We start from the raw sequence: 21999 nt of genomic DNA on the forward strand, positions 1-21999 counted from the left end.
CATTTTAGCCCTGAACAATAAATGATAGTGACTTCAGAGATGGTGAGAGACGTGTTTCATGAAGATGCTCTGGTAAGAATTGTTCATATACCTCTATCTGACTTGACTGTCAACCTGCTGGCCTCACCACAGTGCTGTAGCTAACGTTACATTAAGCGGTAGCGCTTCTGTAGATTTTTAGTCCCAGTAACATTCTATCCAGTGACGTGATATCCACTGTTATCCCATGAGGCTTTTGTTGTGGACAGACAATGTCTGCGGTGGGCGACAGACTCAACATCATCATGTAGCTCTACAAATGTTCTCTTTAGCTCATTTTCCATATTTGTATCCAAGTACCGTAGCTGTAAAACGTTTAGCTGCCTGACAGCGAGTGACTCCACTGAAGAAGACGGTTGCATGTTTCCTATACCGTTCAATTGTTTTGTCAAGTTGTAGTCTAACAGTCCCTTGGTTAAACTCCATCCGCTGTCGCTTAGGCGATGTAGCTACGAGCCAATACAGTTAGGAAATGTTTTGGGCTGCAGGGCTGAGTTTCCCAAAACATGATCCTTCCCCAGCGTCCCCACTCAGTCATCTACAACCAGGACATACTCAGAGTATAGATGACACTAGTGCGCGTGTGTCAAGGTCATGGCGTGATGGTGAGCCAAGACGAGAGTCCTAAGTCAAGTTTTTTTCGGGGGGGAAGTTTTCTCAGTAACGCATTACTTTTTGGTTTAAGTAACTGAGTTACTGAGTTACTTTTTAATCAAGTAACTAGTAACGGTAACTAGTTACTATTTTTCAGTAACTAGCACAACACTGCTCAAAGCACACTATTCCCAAACTTTTTCTTTGCAAAGGCAATAACTTAACCAAAGGCCTTTATTTAATAGTTAACCCCTGGCGGTTGGGGGGTTTAGTGCCTTGCTCAGGGGCACCTCGGCAGTGCCCAGGAGGTGAACTAGCACCTCTCCAGCTACCAGTCTACGTAGCCTACCTACCTCTGTCAATCTTCTCTTCTGAAACTTGGCAAAAAAACAAATTGACATATTGTCTAAAATGTCATACTTTTCCTTTAAAGGTCGACTGTGTAGGTTTTAGGGACATCTAGCAGCGAGGTTGCATATTGCAACAAATTGAAACTTATATGTATGCCAAGTGAGTAGGAGCTCTATGGAGGCTGACGCAAAAACTTGGATGGCCCTATCTATTTAGATGTGTCCATACTGGGCTACTGTACAACAACATGGTGGACTCCATGGGAGAGGACCCCCTTCCTAAGTCGCTATAAAAGGCTCATTCTGAGGTAATCAAAACACACATGATTCTTAGTTTCAGGTGACTGTAAACCAATGACAACATAGTAATGAATGTTTTATTACATTTCTGCCAAAATATCACCCTAAATCCCACACACTGGACCTTTAAGACAATATTAATGTTTCGTTTTAATCTAGTTACAGTCTGTCATAATTGAAAAAGATTGAACTGTGTCACATCTAAATTAATTTCTTATTAAATTGCAGATTAATTGAGTTGGCATGGAGCTTTTGCATATCATTACCAGCTGACTGGATTGCTCTTCCATAAGATTGTGAACCATGTAATCTTGATATGTATCATACATACACACCTCTACATCCAAATAAACTTAACATGCAGGTTTTAGCATTTTCTGTCATGGGTTTGCCATCACGCCATGTAATGGAGAACTGTGGGTTCATTTTTCCTGTATAAGTCCTCAGGTATTTTTTTGTCTCCGTAATCATTTTTCAAATATTGTAGATTTTAGCTTCATGAACAAAGTTTTGCAAACTGTGCTCTTCAGTTTCAGTGAGCTATCTTAAGACAGCCTGATGATTTGCAAATCTGCACATATTTCACATCAGATATGTGTCTTAACATGGAGTGCTGAGTCCAGACCTGCCTTTTTATATCCACCAAATTCTCCATGTCTGTGAAGCTGTAGCACTGTCTGAAATGTCCAGGTAACAAATCACGAAGAGGCTCTTGGGAGTACGCCCATTGACTTTTTGAGGCGTCTCACTGATATAACCTTGACATTAATGGGAGGTTTTCACATTCTCAATTCTTATGGGGCTCACCATAATCTGTTATAGAGGGGGCTGAGTTCCCTCCTGGGCCCTTCTGAAGTTTGAACCCTCGCAATAACCTTGTCTGGATGGGTTAGAGGGATGTAGCAGTCCATCCCTCTCACTCTCCTCTCAATGTTTACCAAACCCTCTCCACCCATCACAGAGCCCACATTTGCCGGCCCTCCAGAGAGCAACACACCAATTACTCCATGTGTATCTTGATTGAATAATAGGACTTTTAATTGTCTTGTCTTTCACAATTACGTCAAAGCCGTAACCTTTAATTAAGTGTCTGCCAATTATTTTATTCCCTTTTTTTGTTTGAGTGGATGAACGTAATTACTGTCACCTTGCTAAGTATGAGAAGTAATTAATCCTTTTTGATTTTACCAAATCCCATTTTTTTGGTCATTAGTTGGCCTTTTAATCCTCGAAAGATTATGAAGCTGTTTAATTATAGAAAATGGAAGTAGCTACTTGTTGTTTGTGCTGCATCAGCACAGTTTTTTTTCCCTAAGCATAGTTTTTTTTCTTTAAAATCATGTACCACTCATAATAGAAAAAAATCCTATGCTCTCCCTTGAAATCAATGTGATGCTGCAATTTCAGACTTTTCTGTAGAGTCGCTTGATCTATCATCTTAAGTTATACAGTCATCATACAGCATTAAAAGCACAGATATACCATAGATTTATCCTATTGTTCATTTCATTGCTGTTCTGTTGGTAGGGCAACAGTTTTGATCCCTGGGTACCTCCTATCACCTAATGCAACAAAAAACCTAGCAACAGGAAATACAAAGGGACCCATTTAAATTGTTTCAGTTGTCAAGTTCAAACACATTCTTTTAGCCTAAATGAAGTCATTTAAAGGAATTCTATACAATGTCCAGAGCACTGAAGTCACGCTACCTCTGTGTGTGCTGTGATCCAAGCTTTTCTATTCTGTGTTGTGGTAGAGTGTGCATCCCTTGCCCCCACTCCCAGTTAACACCATTAGCTCTGTCAGCACTGTAGTAGTTGTTGGCACTGTTCATGCTGTTAGCACCATTAGCCTCTTGCCGCCAGCTCAGCCAACCCCATGTTGAGAGCAGTGTGCAGACAACCTCTGAAACATAGATATAGCCTACTCTGAATATCATATAGATCTCAGCTGAAACTTGAAGGGGCACCCCAGCAATTCCACACAAACAGTTTTCTTGTCATAAGGAGCACTACTCTGCGGTGAAAACGGATGTATAATGTCTTTGAAAAATAACTCTGATCATAAAACAGAGGTTCATCTTGGATTTAGCTTGAGAATACAAATTTCCTACAGACAGCCTGTGCTAAGAACTAGCAGACGTGGGACCACAGACCAGTTTTTGTACTTGAACAAAATTGTCTTTGGTATCATTATTTTTCCAACTGATATGTAATGTAATGTTAGTTTTTCATAGTTCTCACTTGCAAGTTGATTGAATGCTGTCGGACTGATTCAAACAAACTGGATCTGCGTAATTACTGTTGACTTACTGGAACTGAATGTTAATGGTAATGAATTCGGGAAATGACTGATTCTTGAAACTACTTCTTAAATAATATACTATTTAATCTTTGGCCTTGGGAGAAGGTACAGAGTATTTTCAAGTCAAAAGACCCAAGTCCAAGTGAAGTCACAAGTCACTAGTGTTTAAGTCCAAGTTGAAATGCCAGTCTGTTGATTTTATCAAGTCGACTTTAAGTGATCAAATTTGTGATTTGAGTCTGAATCGAGTTCAAATCATGTGACTCCAGTCTACACTTCTACAAACTGTAAGTGTCGAGTTAAAAAAGACAATAACTTTTAAGAGGCAAGAAAGGTCTGATGAAATATACCACCCTGCTGCATTATGGGAAATGTAGGATTCAGTGTTTTTGGAACGTGATTCACATTAAGTACTCAAAATTAGATTTTTTGTGGCTTCAGCTGCTTTGATTTTTATCGTTCTTTTTAGAAATCTGTCTCTTTGGAGACAGAGGCCCCTAACTTTATGGGTGTGCAGTATTAAATTGGTGGACGACCCCTTTCAGTTTCTTATAAACAACAGCAAGCAAGTTGTCCATCCAAAAAAGCTGGAGTGAGGCATGCATAGTATCTGATGTCAAAGAAATGCCATGAAAATCATCCTCAAAGAAGCAGAAATAGAATATAGCAACGGGCAGTGAAGTGTTTGGGCACATGGGCTGCATGCTGGACTGGGTGCAGTGTGTGTCCTCTTTCAAAACCATTTATCAGACAAGGCCAGGTGGGTTGTGGACCCAGAATGTGGGCCATTGTTGTAGGCCATAGAAAACCTTGGGTGTCTGGGGGATCCCACCCCCCAGCCCAGGAGCTCTGTGTGGCTGCTATGTGAAGGCTCCAGCCCAGACCCAAACATGCATATTGTGCAGGTCTGAAAGGACACTATAATCCATCCCCATACGTGCCAGCACCCCCCTCTAACCTCTATTCATCCCTCGCTGTGTTCGCATCTCTCCAGAGTGCCTTTAACACTGCGCAATGCCATGCTGCTTCACACAAGTTAAAACGTGATGGAGAGCTGTCATTGTCCTTCTCTGTGGTCAAAACATGTGCTTCCCGACATGCAGCCGGTTTGTTATCTCATCCAGAGAGCGCACAAGCCACTGCAAATCAGTCTCTTTCTCTCTGTGGGTACGGAGGGCGCTGCTTTTTTTATCATTTCACATGTGTGCTGCTCAAAAGAATAGAATGCAAGCAGCGAGGATCACAGTGGCCTATACAGTCGTTGACATTGAGATTCAGGTCCAGCCACCCAACCAACAGTTGGCTGTTCCCCCATAAAATGGAAGTAGTATTTATGTTGTTTTTAGCCCCCCTGTTTTTTCCTCATTTGCTCCCCTCCCTGTCACTTCAGCCGCCTGGCTTTCTCTGTGATGAATCTCAATTATGCCAAGGTCACCTTTCATTGCGGTGATCTCTCTGCTGCTTTATTGGAACTGGCAGTACTTCCACACTATCATGGCCATGCTTATTGACAGCCACTTCCTCCTCCAAAACAAAACCGGCAAAAACAAAAAAAAAAAAGAAAAAAAATGCGGGAAAAGTTGCATCTCCTCTAATTTTGGCGGGCAGAATTGGCATGTCTACTCCAGGCTCTGCCTAATGGTCTGTAATCATTCTCTCTTTGTGCTATCCAGAAAGTGGGTGGAGGTGTTTGGGGGGCAGCTTATTCATATGTTCGTTTTACCACTGTAATTGGTTTCACATAAATATGATGCTAAATAGTTCTGTTGGATACACGCTGTGAAGAGACTCTTCTCAATCATCTCTGTGGAAATACCAAATTATTAAAATTGTTACAATGTGCCCAGGCAGTACCTTGGATTTAGAATAAGGGATATACTGTATCCAACTCCATCTTTTTATCAGCCTTCTTTTTGGAACCACTGAGCTCTTATCAAATTTATGTTGAAGGGCTACTACTGTTTTCAGCAGTAACCATGCCAACTGAATGATGGCATTTGCGAGGTCACATGTGATCATCTTGAATGAGGGAAATGAATGACATAGCGACACAGGCTAATTTGTTTGAGCATAAACAAGACTTGGAGTGTGTGTGTGTGGGTGGAGGCACCGCGATGACATCCACCATTCACATTTGATGAGGATGCTAGCACATGTAATTGTTGTTTCAATGCGGCATCTGTTGCTAAGGGGAAGCGGGATGTGTGGGGTGGGGGCTCGCAGAGAGATAGTTAGCCTCAGAATTGACAGTGACACGTTGATGAGCGCGAGTGCCGAGCGTGTTAGCTCAGCCAACTGGCCTTTGATGGTTCTCTGATATAACTCGTTAAACAAGCACTGGACCGTTTACCTCTGTGATGTATCTCATTTGTCCGTTCTCCACCGCCCACACATCCTCGCAAAGCTGTCTTTCTTCAAAGGCGTAAGATCTTAATAGAGCTACAAATATAAAGCTGTGTAGTCGTATTTCCTTCATGACTTGGCCATTCTTGGCATACTTGGATCTCTTAAGAAACTCTTAGAATATGAACATTCACTTTACATGAACAGATTTTATTTTTTTTTTTAAGTAAACACGACACTTCTGATAGCAATGTGCTGCACTTCATTTGCCGAGAGAGTCTATGATCACTCATTTCTCGTACCTAACTGCACTCAATGCATTCACAGAGTCGAAAAATGAATGTCATGAAACCCGTGCCCGTGTGGTGAACACTGATGCCATCTCTGGTCATTTCAGTTTAATATCTGTCTTAAGGTAACAGGTCTTAAAGTCACACAGAGCTAATAGAGGCCAGGGAATAGCATTCACTGTGTTCTATTGGGCCAATATAATAGCCTGGAATTGAACCTCATATTGGCCAGCTGGGACTGAGGACAGGATTAAGTTCTCTGTATTTTCCTCTGTCCAATAGTGCTTCATGATTTAAAAGAAAAAGCCTTATGCATGATGTGGATTGATGTGGGCACTGTGATAGGGAAACAGTGGAAATGTTTCACATCCTCATCAATGTCAACAAGTTCAACTTCATTTCCATGGCTGTCTTTCCCTAATATTTTTTTTTCATCACTTGGGGACGCTGAGCTGCTTGAGTCAGACACTTTTCACATTCAAGCAGTTGCACTTATTCCAAAAGAAACAGCTGCCGTATGCCTAAACCTGAAAAAAAAGAACATTGCAGTAAATGCCACAATGAAGAGATGGAATTGCCATTTATTGTCAGACAACTGATTTCAGGTTTCATTATACAGTGCAAACCCTTGCAGGGAGAAGAGAATGAATGGACTCACCTTCAAACATGCCACCGACTCTCTAAATGCCAAATACGCCCAAACCTCTCATGTCTAGATGAATGGCAAGCTCTAGGCAGAGTGAGTTTGCGTCTCCTGTCTTCCCCCCATAAAAAAGTCAGATACCCCATGAGAGACAGAGTCTGCCAGACTGATCACAGAGCTGCTGCTTTATCCAGAGAAAAACTGGGCTCTAAGAAGTTTGTGACAAAGTAGTTGTGGTATTTTATGATGTGGGTTCAGCTCACCTCCCTGAGGATTACCTACCCCTAAGAGTGGTATATAGCTCCATATGCCAAAGCGTTCCATATGGAAGACTTTCTTTGTCTTCTTTTTGCTTTACTTGGAGGAGCAGAGTGAGGTAAGTTCAGATTTAAAGACATGTCAATGACTCGGTGTCTGTTTAGTTTTCTTCTAGCAGTTCTTATAAAGTGGTAAGGAAAAAAAAAGTCCCAGTCTCGATTTAAATTATGTATAGTGTTGATATTGTTCAGTTTATTAGAGAAGCATCCACAGAGAAAAAAAATATGTTTAATATATTTGGACTTGACAGGACGTGGCTTCTTTGTCATATTTATGCCACAGTGACAGACAAGCAAGTAACTGTAATCAAATGGCAGGTGAACCGAATCAAAGGACGACGGTGTTTGTGGCAGTGTGCCATCCATGTTGGTGGTAAACACACACAACATCTCGAGAAAGCGAACAAGCAGGACGAGGCTCGCTGGCGAATGCTTTGATCGCCTTTCATTCGCTCTCGCCTCTCATCTCTTTGGGCTTTTGGGGAAATGCACTGTTTAATCCGCCGTATGTCGCAGAAGTTTATACAAGGTACTCCACAGAGTTTGGGGCCTCGCATTAGAAGGGGGAGAGGCGGTGGAAAAAAAGCATACATTTACACGGTTGAGTGGTGTAATCTTCATGAAATACCGGTAAATAGGGAGAGGAAGCCTAGTGGAGCCGTAGATTAATGCTGCTATCAAATGGCCTGGGACAAAGAAGGGGATGGCTAATGAGCTGGAAAAGGCAGGGCTGTTCACCGCGTTAAATGATACCGTAGCACCATCTCCCCACTGGCCGCCGCACTGCCATGTTCACACATTCTGATGTCGCTAACAGCAATGTAGGACAAATATTGGAAAATGTCATTTAAGCGAGAGCTACAATGACATGTTTGATATTTTAAAGATGGCTTCATCAAAGGCAGATTTCAGCGACACAAATACAGTTCTCTAATTTGACTCTCTCCCATATGCCTGAATCCCTCCCTGCCCAATCTCTGAGAGGTCATTTACTTCTTTTTCATCCCAAAAATTGCTTTCACATTTGGTCTGTTCCCTCTCCCTCACTCTCTCTCTCTGTCCCTTTATCTCTTCTTCCCTTTAAGTCCATTTTACTTCCTATCACTCCGTCTCTCTCTCTCTCTCTCTCTAGTTCCCATAGCCATGATATAATGAAAAACAGGGTTCTCTCTCTTGTCCATCTCCTTCCTGTGGTATCATCTCAAGCATGCTTGTAACCTCCCATGACTGTCGCCTAGGTGACAGGAAGAGCGAGATGAACTCTTGGGCTTAGATAAATTTCTTGGTCTGGCCTGCGGAGGCTGTATCAATTTTTGATGTTCTACTGCCTCACAGACACTTTTGCAGGCATTGTTTCATGTTTTATTTAGGCTTGTGTTAGAGCTAGGTTAAAGTTTCAGCAGACTACCGGCCCGAAAGTGTCTGGCGGCATGGAGGAAATATCACATTGGGGGCAATAGTGTCCTTTTATCAAGGGGTCAGAGAAAGAAGGGGAGAGGATATAAGGTGAAAATTATGTCTCGCATGTTCTCAAATCCGCCTGTGGTCTCACAGTGATGCTGCTGTTGCCAAAATGTCACACATACTTAGCTGACATCACCAAGCAGCCTCGGCTCTGCCTCACAATTAGAGAAATGGAGTAAAGCCTGCAACAGTTTTCCTCAAAAAGGCGTCAGAAAGAAGGCTGGGAAAATATCTCTCTATTTTGAATGCAGTCAAACATGCAAGCGTGCTCTAACCTCTTCAGGCATCGACATATTTATCTTACTTGAGCCAAGTGACAGTTGTCTCCACAGCCATTTCATTTTACACGCCACCACGAAAAGGAGGAAGGGAAAAAAAACTTGAATTAATCAAATGTGGAGGGTAGGCGAAGGAATGGGGGGTGAGGGTGTGCATTTGGGGTGGGAGGGGGGAGCGCTTTATATCCCCCAGTGATGCTGTGAATCAGAAGGGGTGGGTAAATAAATAAATGTGTTATGTATGACCAAGCGCACAGACAGGGCTCTGGGGCTACTAGCTGGTCCAGCCGCGATGCACTCAGACAAGTGAATAAATCAGCACACAATTAGGGCTTGTGATTTCATTTATGGTACCTACGAGCGCTCCGGTGGCAGATTCTGGCAGATGTCATTTCTAGCCAATTGATTTTGCTGCTGTCCCGAGGCCCGAGCAGTCATGGCCCCTCTATCCGGATTACAAATGGATGGCAAACACGAGCCAAATGGCTGTCCAGGCAATTTCTGCATGATAGGAGTAGAATAATGTAAGAGACCTCACTGGCACTGGAGGACACACACGAGTGGAGGCGCTGCCTAGGCTCGAAATAAATTGTAAACACATGCATGTAAGAACACAAGCAATTGTTTTGTGAAATTTCTTTCCAACATATTTACCCCATAAAAATGCATTTCCAGTCAAACATCAATCGTGAATTCTTTGAAGGTATATCCTGTGTGCCTTTTATGGTAAATCGTCTTCTGTTCATTATCCAGTCGTCAGTGGTGAATGTGCTTTCAAATATCCTTCAGCAAGAGCAGTAAAATTGTTTCTAAGCTACCATGAAATCCGTAAATGTCTTGGGTTTATGCATCTGTGATGTTTTCACTTATAGTCATGTAACAAAAAAAAACCTCTGCAGTGCAATCACGACACGCTGAACATTTGTCATCTCAATCATCCGAAGAGAGCGCTTGACCACTCACAATGCAAATTGACAATGTCATTTCAAAGCTGAAGTGAATGAAGACCATGCCCCTGGTCTGAAGCAGTTCATCAATCTGCCAACATCATCCTTTCTCTGCTTGCTGGCTCCATTTTGTTTTGCCCTTAAGTTTCAATTTACCTCTTCCTTTGCATGAAGAAGACTCCCTGCTAGTGTTCACCCTGTACTCTACCTGACAACAAAATTTCACTTAAAGCAGTAGGGATGTGATGAGGATGATGCTGTGGGTAAGGGTTTAGAGGTTTAGTGTTTTAGTGTATTTTTTAATGAGGATGACGCCATTTTAATTTTTTTCTTATTAGGTAGGTTGCCAGCTGTGCCATAAAAGGAAAATTGATGTGTTTAAATTTGAGGGCATGCAATAAAAACAAATGTATTTTTTTCCTAGTAATATAGGTAACCTTGGATATTTTACAGTAGGTACAGCAAATAAATGAAATGTTGTGACAGACAGTTGGGAACAACAGCTCTCTGTCCTCCCCTCCATCTTCTATAATTATACCACATCCACCGGCTTTATTAACAAATGAAAGATATGCATGACATGGCCTCGATGCTCCGTCTGAGAGGAGGCACTTTATTAGGAACTCACACATAAACAACCCAAACCCATTCTCACTGTTTTAGTCTGTGTCTCTGTCTCAAAGATACAACCATAAATTGCCTCTAACAAGGTCAAAGCCTAATGTTACAAACAGACATGGGACACACAGTATAAATAGAAGTTACCTGAATGTAACTCCAGTTCTATGCATAGCTCGCCATTAAAGCTGGGTTATTCAAGGCTTTTTAAAAAAGTGTGGGACATGCTCTTTGACCCCATGGGAGCTATGGGTTATGACACATGCCCAATGGACCTGAAACTTTGATTTTGGAGGATAACAGCAGATGGCGCCATAAATAAACGGATAGTGTCCTCTCAAGCGTTCTGTGGGCACACTCTTTTTTACACACATTTTATAGTTCTGCATTTAATCGACGCCGTAGCCTGACGTGCACCTCCCCAGAATTGTAACGACGCATTGCAGTGAGGCAGACCTCCTGTCTGTCGCTGTATACTGACACCATTTCCTGCAGTGGAAACGGAGCTTGTATTTACTTTAAGTTCACAGATAAGAAACAATAAATTGTGAAGACACTAAGGCCTCCATTAAAATAGCATTTTAAGTCTTTTGTGTGATTTATTCTTAAGGGATTTATACTTCGGGATTTATCCAGGTTTCATATGAGAAAAGGAAATCTCCGCTCGTTGCTGGGCTAAATTACACAATGTAAAATGTCATAGGCTTGTGCTAATAACGTTAGCATTTTGTATTTGTTCGGAAAACGTGTTTAGTGTGAGAGTTGTTTTGTCAGTTAACCTCGTGAGTTGTAATGGAGCCAAATTGTGTGCTGTTACCTTTGTTAAATGCTGCTGTTGTCCATGGTTTTATATGAGAAGAGGGAAAGATCGCTGGCTGCTAGGCTAATCAATACAATGTAAAATGCCATAGGCTTGCACTAATAACGTTAGCAGGTTGTATTTGTTTAAAAACCATGTTTAGTGCAGGACAGTTGTTTCATCAGTGAACCTTGTGAGTTGTAATGGAGCCAAATTGTGTGCTGTTACCTTTGTTAAATGTTGCAGTTGTCCCTGGTTTTATATAAGAAGATGAAAAGATCACTAGTTGCTAGGCTAATTTATACAATATAAAACGCCATAGGCTTGTGCTAATAGTGTTAACATGTTGTACTTAGGGTAAATAGGGTCTACGCAAAACCATAAATCCCCTCTTAGCCTCCCTGGGTTCGCTCAGCCTGGCATAACTTTTTGGGTAAGCTTAAATGGATGACATCCAATATACAATAGAATGTTTTTATATTTTTTAATTAAAGAGTTTTCAGTAATCACAGATATATATTTCTCACCCATAGCCCTCTAAATATATTCCGGTGTGTGGATGCCTTGGTGAAATGAATCAGTCATCCCTATGTTTTATGATAGTGTGCCTGCTATTGAGCCTTTCAGAAAGTGCAGACCAGAATATACTGTGAATGTTGTACCCCGATGATATGACTCCTTAAGGTTATTTTAGAGAGAACCACAACTAGTTCGCTATACAATAAAGATGGACGACATGTCAGCTTCCCAAAAGTGAAGCCAAATCATCTTGATTGCCTCCTGGTGGCTGGCTATAGTATAGGTCGTACACCCCACCCCCTCCATATTAGTGGTTTAGATAGGCTGTTCTCATACACTATTTGTGCGTTGTCCTACAAAAAGTAATGCACCCCTATTCACATATAACCGGTATGACCATGAGCCAGTAATTCATTCCCACGTAATGGAGAAGGCTTTTATCAAGTGACTAACGTGCTGACAAGGAGACCAGCATTCAGAACCATGTAAAACCAACTGAACTTGATGTTATTCTGAGGAAAGTCATCACAATGTTTCTTTTCCCTAAACCTACCTATAATATTTATGATATCAACGCTACTTTGTTGGATATCATACAGACCATTGTATGTGCATGTAGGTCATGTGTGTATGTGTGTTTTCAATATCAAACAACGTGTTGGGATGGGACATGGGCAGTATAAAAAGATAAAACTATATATTAAATACATTTTCCCAAAGATGGTTTCTTTCTCTGTAGGTAGTTCTTATCACACTGATGTATCTTCAAGTGTTCATTTTTCTGAGAAGTTTGGTTCTAAGTAGTTATTTGATTCTGTAAAAATGGGGTCTGATGTCATGATGGACAGCTGTGCGTTCCAGTTGGTGTGCTCATAGTCAGTGGCACTGCTCATAACCAATTGGATGGTGAGAACTTGATACTGCAGTGACTGCTACTGTGCAAACCCTGGCTTTAAATGACATCACCAGCGCAAGGGATCCAAGATATTTTGGCTTTGTTTTGTACAATGTATTTGTCCATCTTTATTTACAATCATTGGTTTGTATGAATGATTAGTGTTTATAGGTATCCCAAACAGTCACACTAGAAAGTGAGAATCTCTTGCACTCAATTGTTTAAAAAGTGCCATACACCTGGCCAATCGGGTCCATGTCATTGGTTCGACAGCCCATTGGTTCAACATCCCATTAGTCCGACTGTCCGCGGTGCTGAACGGCTTGCGGCGGGCGTATGGTGCGCCGCGACCACCTTGAGGCGGAGCAGGCTCACGGCTTATGTGTTTGTCACTTTCTTTTTCATTTTAACCCACACCATGATCTTTTCCTGACCCTAACCAAGTGGTTTTTGTGCCTAAACCTAACCAGACCTTAACCACAGGGCATCATGATGATTTCAGAACGGACTTCGGAACAATGAGTTTGATATGGTCGGAACAATGGGATGTCGAACCCATGGGCTGTCGGACCAGTGGGCAGTTCCCTGGCCAATCAACGAACAAAGTGGATGTGAAAGTTTGATTGTCTACATCTGAAAGGTGAAGGGGCAGTTGGGTTCTGAAGCCAGTCAACCATCCAGCAAGTAGTTCTAATAGAGTATACTGCTGCCTTTATACTGCTATTGGTTTTGCCGGAAGGGGCTCTACTTCTTCATCTTGAGAGAGATCAATCCATTCACCTATCGGTCATTAAGTCACAAACAGCTTTAGGCACCAGACTTTGATTTCCTTATTCACATCAACTGAATGAAAAGAGAAGAAACTGCCCCCATTCCAGGGCTGTTCCTTTCAGGGGTGACCCTTAGCTGAATTATATTTGACAGAAAAGAGAAAATGGAGATGGAGAGGCAAGGGAAAGACAGACACCCAACTCTGCTTTCCCCTTATCCACTCCACTTAAGTGAAGAAAAAAAGGTCACCCCATCTAAGATGTGGTCCCTGTTAGTGAGTCACAGAAGTGCAGCCTATCCTTCTTCAGCTCCTTCAGCAGTGGATGGCCCAGTCAGTCATACTTGTGGCAGGCACAGATACAGCACGCTTGCATCCCCTAAAGTTGACAGCAAATGTCTAAGACATCCAGGCCTAAGGCATCTGGCTCTGGAAGAGGTCTTTTGCTCTTCCCCAGTGTGTTTTCTTTCTTTGTAGACTATGCTAATTGTAAAATCACCAGAGTGTTTTTTTTTTTAATTTATTTTGTTTATATAGTGTTTTGTGCTTTGGTCCAGTGGTGACTGACATGGTCAAGGAAGCACTCCATGAAAGCACTGCCTGTGTGATCTCCTCAGGTAAGCTTAGCAGAAGTCAAACAGACAGCCATCATGGTATCCTGTTTGGGCACATCAGGCAGCCAACCATCAGGCTAGGGATGGCAGAAGGAAGGAGGTGGATCCTGACACTGTCTTTACAGTAACAGTAGGAACTTTGACAATACCCTCTTGACATAGTACAAAAAGGGCAGCTTCTGTGGACATGCATCTTTGCCTGCTGAAAGGGGTCAGGAGGTTGCTGCATGGGTAGCTGTAAAAGAGGGTGGCAGGATATTTCTGGTAAATTTGATGGTCATCTTTCCTGTTTCCTGCTCATATAACGTGCTGCTCTTTAAAATGCTGGTTGTGCCTCCCTAACTGCAAAGGCGCTGGAAGGACCAGACCGCCATCTTCCTGCAACAAGTTGGATGTGGTAGGAGTCAGTCTTCAAATATGCCAACTGAGGAAGCATAACCAAGTAAAGCCGTCCTGAACCTATACATGCAGGAGGGGCAGAGGATGGAATAGATCTTTTCCATAATGATTTCTTGCAGTGACACTGAAAGGTGACTGTCGTTCTCACTGAAGAGTGCTTGACAAGAATGTCATGACTGAAGTCAGCTACCTGAAAATGAAAGGAACAGATGTCAGATGAAGATGTGGGCTGGCTATTCATTTGCAAGTCACTAAAGGTTGAAGGCAAACAGAGTACCATACTGGTTATATCACTATGTGTTTCAACAAATCTACTTTTATGCACAAGTTTTAAGTATCACATCAGAAAAGCTGTATGGCAAAATTTGATAAAACCTCCTTATATTTTTTTTGCTCATGTGAGGTGGTTGTTGCTTTTGTTGAAAAAGAGCTGATGCGATGAATGGGATATGGAAACACCTCTGCAGAAAAAACTGTGACATAGTGAACATGTTACTCATGTGACTGATCAACTGTTTATGCCTGCAGTGTCTTCCCATGTATTAGAATCATTGCATACATTTGTCTTCATCTCTGGACAGCATGATACATGGCTAATACTAGCTGACACGAAGGAACAATTGAAACTTGCCAAACTGGAAGAAATTCTTGGAGCGCTCTTTCTTTTTCTGTCTTGTACAGTATATGGGTTAGATGGCTGAGGTGATTTGATTTGTTTCCGGTTTACAACCTCTACTTCTTCTGCTCTGTCTACTTGTGATTTACAGTAAACAGACTACATAAAGCATAGCCTATACTGCCAACTTCTAATAAAACAATGCTCTCTGGAGGCTAGTTTATTTGCACCAAACAAGTCGATGAAAACATTCACATTTCACTTCGTTTCATTTTTTGCAACATTTCAAAAGTTTGCTTCATATTAGCGTGAAAACTGAATGGAAACACGGCTACAGACATTTCTGTTGTATTACAGTGATAATCCGCTCATACGGCTCAAAATGCTTGGGACAGAATCACTCCAATGTAACTGCTATTTAGGGAATTTACTTATAGTAATCAAGTCATTTGCTTACAGTGTTGATTAGGGGTGTTTTCATACATGATAGCATATGTATAGCATATTGCTTTTTGTGTTTGTTTTCTTTAGTGCCACAGCATTTGTGATAGCTGGGGCCAGAGGCATTATCTTTTTGGGTTGTCCATCCGTCAATCAACGGGTCAAGGTTGCTGTGACCTTGCATCCATGTCATTATCATGAATACAATATCTCAAGAAGAGCTGGACAGAATTTCCTCAAATTTGGCACAAATGTCCACTTGGACTCAACAATGAACTGATTGTATTGTGCTGCTCAAAGGTCAATGTCAATGTGACCTTTCATCTGTCTTATTCTTGTGAATGCAATATCTCCAGAACACCTTTGGAAATGTCTCTAAATTTGACACAAACATCCACTTGGACTGAAGAATAAACTGATTAGAATTCTGTGGTCAGATGTCTATGGTCAAGGTCAGTATGACCTCACAAAATATGATTCACTGTGACGTCTAAGGTTCTGCATAAAACACTTTTCTGTCATATCTCAGGAGCAGAAGGGGAGATATTTGGTCATCCGTGTATTTACAGACATAAATGTAAACTGTGAGAGAAACTTCACTGGTGTGTGGAGACATACAACTTGGGGTGGTAATTCTAGTTTGTTTTTTTGTTTTTTTTGGTTTAACTTTACTGTCACTACTTGGCCTCACGTTGGCCCACCTGTTTCCAGCTGGTATCTGAGGCTGGTGCTGCGAGCAAGTTGAACACATAACGGGGAAAAGAAAGTCATTTTCACCCTTTAAAAATCTTAGTTCCCTTGAAGCCAAAAACTGGCTAATAAGATTGCAGCAGCAAATTGTGGTGTTCCTCAGGCTTCCTTGTGTAATCCACTCAAACAACAACAGAATCATGGCTGCTGGAGACAGAAAAGGAATGTCCACAGGGAAAACTCAAAGCCGCATTTGTAAAGTGGATTGATAATGCACAGTCACGTAATGCCCCTCATTGCTTTATATTCATGTAATAAATATACAAATGTCAATTAGATGATAATCTGCATGAGAAATTAAAGAAAAAAAATCATTGTAATAATCATCCACGTATAGTGTCAATTCAACCTGGACATATGTTATCACTATAAGAGGTTGCCGCTGTATTTATATTCTGAGCAAAGTTTCCTCTACTTAATTTCATCCAGTAACAAAAGAACAATTCAAACTTGATTCAATCTATTTTCATTTTTCTCTACAGTCAAAATAATTAGTGTAATTAGTTCTTAGACAGCAGAGCCATCTGACCAAATCAATGCCACAAAGGACTTACTGTGAAGTTCTACAATATTATATATCCACTTTTAATTCCATGGATGGATTACTGCATTAATAATATATCTCCTTGTTAGTGTTTCAAGTATATTTGAGCAGCAGGGAGTATTGGGAGATTCTCAGTGTGGGATGTGTTCATCATCAACATCAAATGCTTTTTCCCTTTCTTAATTTTAAAAACATAATTTGCAGTGCTTTTTTCCTGAAATTGCTTCAGGCAAAGTTGTTGAAACAGCATTTCTTAAGGTATCTATTAGAAGTTGGGGATAAAAGAAGCTGTGATGTCCAGATACAGCAAAGAAGCCTCATTGTGGGCAGCTTATTTTTAAAAACCTCAATTTAGCATTAATGTTTCCTAGATACTCTGCATGTTGTCATCTTCCCACAACTATTTTCTTTAGGCAGATCGAGACCTTCATTGACCTTTGGGCATTAAATCACAAGGGGCCCTTCCACTGTATAACAATGTGTCTTTTGTGGCCCTGCTGAGTAGATAACAGTTGATAAGTTTTATGAAAATAATGTTGTGTCATATTCACTACAATTGTCAATACATTCTGAAAGAGATACAAGACAGTCTGTGAAAAAAGTTATGTCCCACCCTCCCTCTTACTGCATCTAATGGCATTCGCTAGAATCAGACCATGGCATGGCAGCAACAACCAATCAGAGCCAAGGAGGCTCTAACGCAGCTGCCAATCATGTCAATTGCACGGCGAACTGTAATAAAACTGTCAAATTAGGCAGCGCTGATGAAGTATGAAACAGAATCTGTTACTGCACTGCCTATTTCTCACCTCAAATGTTTTCAGAAACATATTTTAGTGTAAATGTTAACAGTAAAATGAGAAAGCTGGTCCAACTGGTGCTGGGTACTCAGTTTAACTGTTTCCAACATGGCAGACGGGTCAGAAAAGTTCTCATTTTACAGCTTAACAGTACACCAAAATATGTTTCTGAAAACACTGGGGAGAAATAGGAAATGAAGCAACAGGATCTTGATTCATAATTGATCAGCCTAGTTTGACTGCAGCTATCAAGAAGTGAATGGAATGATTGACAGCTGCTTCAGAGACTCATTAATCAGTCAATTAATCAATCACAGGAAATTGTACAAGGTATAACTCCAGTGAAATCCGATCCCATCAACTCTTTTAACTTTTGCATTGTAATTTAGTCCTTTTTTGCATCTTCTTAAATTGTTAGCTGCTGCTTTATAATTGCCCATGTTTCTGGATGTTTTTTGGTTGTGGAATGATTTAACTGTCCACACATCCTGACCTCGACAGCCTTCTGGTCACTCCACCGGAACTCCAGCAGTAATCCACAGCAGGAATGGGACAACACTTCACAATCCCACTGACACACCAGTCCTTATTCACCATAAAGCACAAACCTCCGGTCCTTCTCTCACCAGAGTCCTTTACTCTGTCCGATTGGCATATTGAAAAAGAGTCACTGTCCAGGATATCCTGTTGGTAACTGATGCAGCATGGAGGTTGTCCAGTTTATTTTCCAATTAATGTACATTGGCTAGCAGGACACTAGATCAGCTGGTGCCCATCTTCTCCATCTCTCCTCAGTGTTTACTGATGTTTACATTTGAAAACCTCAGCCTGGATGGCAAGCAGCTAGCCACCTAGCTAGCTAGAAGTAAAAGAGAGAAGAGTTTACGAAGTGATGAGTTGATTTCCTCATCCCGATGAGTGACTATCAGCCACACGCAACCACCGTCCAAAGCTAACCACAAAAAGCACCATCAGCACACAACAAAGTAGATGTAAGAGCCTAAATTTAGCAAAAATTTAGCGGAGTTTACAGAGAGGTGACTAGAAAAGTCCACACTACAGGAAATAGAGAAGGCAGAGGAACATGATTTTGTCACAGATTATCCATCTCATTTAGTGTTGTGTAAATATAGTGACATTTGCAGCAAATATAAAAATATATATAAAAAGTTGTCTCTTCTAGACATAGGTTACTGGCTGTGGCAAATATTGTGCTGTCATGTGCCATTCAGCCATTTAACCATTGTGACACCCCTTTTGTTTTCTGTGTGAGTGGTCCTTTTCATTTCTATGACTGAGGCAGGCAATAGTCCATCAGTATGATCACTATCACCTGTGCTGGCTGTTCTTCGGGTGCTGGATTCAGTCATTCTCTCTCTCTCTCTCTCTCTCTCTCTCTCTCTCTCCCTCTCTCTCTCTCTCTATCTCTATCTCTCCTGAATTCCACCCTGTTTGCTTTTGCTGTGTTAAGTTGGTCTTCAGGTTTATCTCCCTTTTTCTTATGTAAAATAAACACATTTTCAGTTACAGCTGTGTGGTTTCCCCTCCTTTGTCCAGCCTTTGGCCGCATTCATGTGTTCCTTTAGTTATGAACCATATCTTAGTTTTCATAGCATGTATTTAATATTCATTTTCATGTCTGCAGGAAAGTGACAGAAGGTAACAGTATACTCAGGACTGCTAACTTTTATATGACCTATTTTCAAGCACGTACCATATGGGTATTTGCAGGTTAACCTGAAATATATATGTTGCATACAACAAAAATACACAATAAAAAGAGTTTTGATAAGTCTGGCACTTAAATTGCAGTTAAGGCAGCAAAAAGACAATTTCACACAGGCTGCACTAAATCATGCCATCACCACATGAATGGAGGGCAATTCACTTACAATTGTTCTGCAATTTGAGCAAAAGTCCACCATGTTATGATCTTTTTTTTTTCTTCCTTTTTTTATGAGAAGAATTACTTTTGTACACTTTGGACATAAATAAAAAAGACCAGCATGAAAAAGTATTCATAGTGTGTTGACTCTCTTGTCTGACACAACTGCTTCTCTCTATTTTCAGCTGAATTTACGAGAAAAAGGCAGTTGAACTAGCTTTGGTTAGCTCTGCAACGACTTCCAGCAAGACTCCTTTAAAGCCATGTTTTTTTCTCAGCAAAGCCCTTTTTAAACACTGTGCTTGCGAAGACTGATACTCAGGAAGAAAGAGCTAAATGGAAATGAAAACAACAGGCCTCTGGAAACAGTATGCCCCACATACAAGAGAGAAATAATGGCATAAAGCAGTGACATTGATAATGCAGAGAAAACATGTCCTGCTGAGTATGGATCTAGAGAGAGACACAGAGAAAAGAGAAAGGAAGGGAGAGAGCAAATCAGAAGGGGGTATTAAAATGGGGTTCTGGGTTTTATGATGTACACATGGAAACCTTAGTGGTTAGTTGCACTGGGGAATGACATTTACAGCTGGGGGAGAGAGAGCAGGTGAAGTTAACCACCACCCACTGGGCTTCTGCCCACAGCAGGGAGGTGAAGCGATGGGGTTTCCTGGTGGATGGGTCAAAAACGCAGTGAGTATGCTTAGGGTGGGTGCAGAGGTGTCCATCAGTGCAGTGACATTATATTCATGCATCTGATACGGTAAAGGTTTTGCAGTTGTATCACCCATCACCTTAACAACTACGCTGTGGGCCATTATGGAGGTTGACTGACATACTGGTATAACAGGGAGAATAAAACAAAAAGTGTTGTAATTAAAAAATGTTGCAAGCAAGTTTTACCATTGTAGCTATGGTGTGACACAATAAATCCACTTGTCCCAGCTCTTTGTAGTTTTTTACGACTCATTCAGACCTTGGTTCTGTTCTATTGGATCTCTCATTATGTATCACACATAAATCTTAATCAACCTATGATTTGTGATGTGATTTTGCAAGAAGAGGGTAAATGAAAAAGCAAAAGTCAGAAGTTGGAAGTGAGGCTGAGATTTGATAATGCAGAGTGAGAGACACTGAAATGAAGTGTGACAAGGCACTGTTGTTAGCTAGCTAACAAGGCCGTCTATTTTAACAGAGCTACCCAAGTTGATGTTGACATGTAACTACAAGCTGCTGTACAATATATGTTGATAAAAAGTGGATAAAGACTTCAAATCTCCATGTGTTTTTATGTAGGCTATTTGGATTTGAAAAAGCGATGCTTCAAATCAACCTTTGAAGTTGAGGCCAAGGCCCAGTTAAGTTGGATACAGCATTGGTGGCGTGACCCATTTTGTTTCTATGAAAGTTGCTCAGTGGCGCAACGTTCAATTGCTGCGTATAAAATTACCCAGATGATTGGCAATGCTTCTGCATCATTGGGCCCACAGAGGAGGCGCAGTAAAGACTTTGGCTAGCCAAGCCAGATACATGTGGCTCAGTGCTCAACACATTCTCACTCCAACCTCGTCACATAACGACATTTAATCATGGACCGTCCATGTCCAGATATGATGTGAAAGGTGCCCTTGGTGTGTAGGGTGTTGACGTATTGGGATGCCATGTCAAGTTATGCCCGTTACATGCATTGTCTTCTTTCAAAATACACTCCAGTTTTCACAGGAAATTTACAATTTACCATTTATTTAAACACACTACGCTGTGAATTGACTTTTTTTTTTTTCCAACAACAAAAGAACATGGTTAGGTTTAGGCAACAAAAGTATGTGGTTAGGTTTAGGAAAAAAGAACAGGGTTTGGCTTTACCCTACTCAAACTTTTGCCACCTTAACTTTTATCCTTGTTCCGCCATGTTTCCCCCTGATGGCAGTGATGGCACTGAGCACCTTTAAACTATAATGGCGTATAGCCGTGCATCATGCCAACGTTAAAGGAGGCCTTTTTTTGTAAGTGTCTGACGCAGCAAGTCACTGCCCAAGCACCAGATTTCAGCGACTTTGGGGTGAGACCGGTTTGCAGTGCTTCGCTTACTTGAATGGGGATAAAAGATTTTTCAAATGTTATCAGGCCAAATGAATCAAATGCTGATAGGATAATGAGTTACCCCGTCACAGTTGTGACGCTCAAAAATATCCACTGATTTACAGACATCTCTTTCACATTGTCAGTCTACGGGAAAAAATCTTTTTGGACCCAGTGGCATCACGTGACATACCCAGAAGTTGTAATTCCATGGTTTGGCCTCTATAAAAATTAGCTTCAAAGCCCTGCACACTTTCAGGGGGCCTGGTTAGATGAGCACCCATTGTGATTGCATACCAGAACATGAAAGGCCAATTACTAATCTGAGACAACACATTAGGGTTTGAACAGCACAGACAGCTCTCATGCCAAGGGAAGTCCTGCTGAGAGAAAATTAAT

Source organism: Epinephelus fuscoguttatus, linkage group LG2 (genome assembly GCF_011397635.1).
Source record: "Epinephelus fuscoguttatus linkage group LG2, E.fuscoguttatus.final_Chr_v1".
Classification (NCBI taxonomy): domain Eukaryota; kingdom Metazoa; phylum Chordata; class Actinopteri; order Perciformes; family Serranidae; genus Epinephelus; species Epinephelus fuscoguttatus.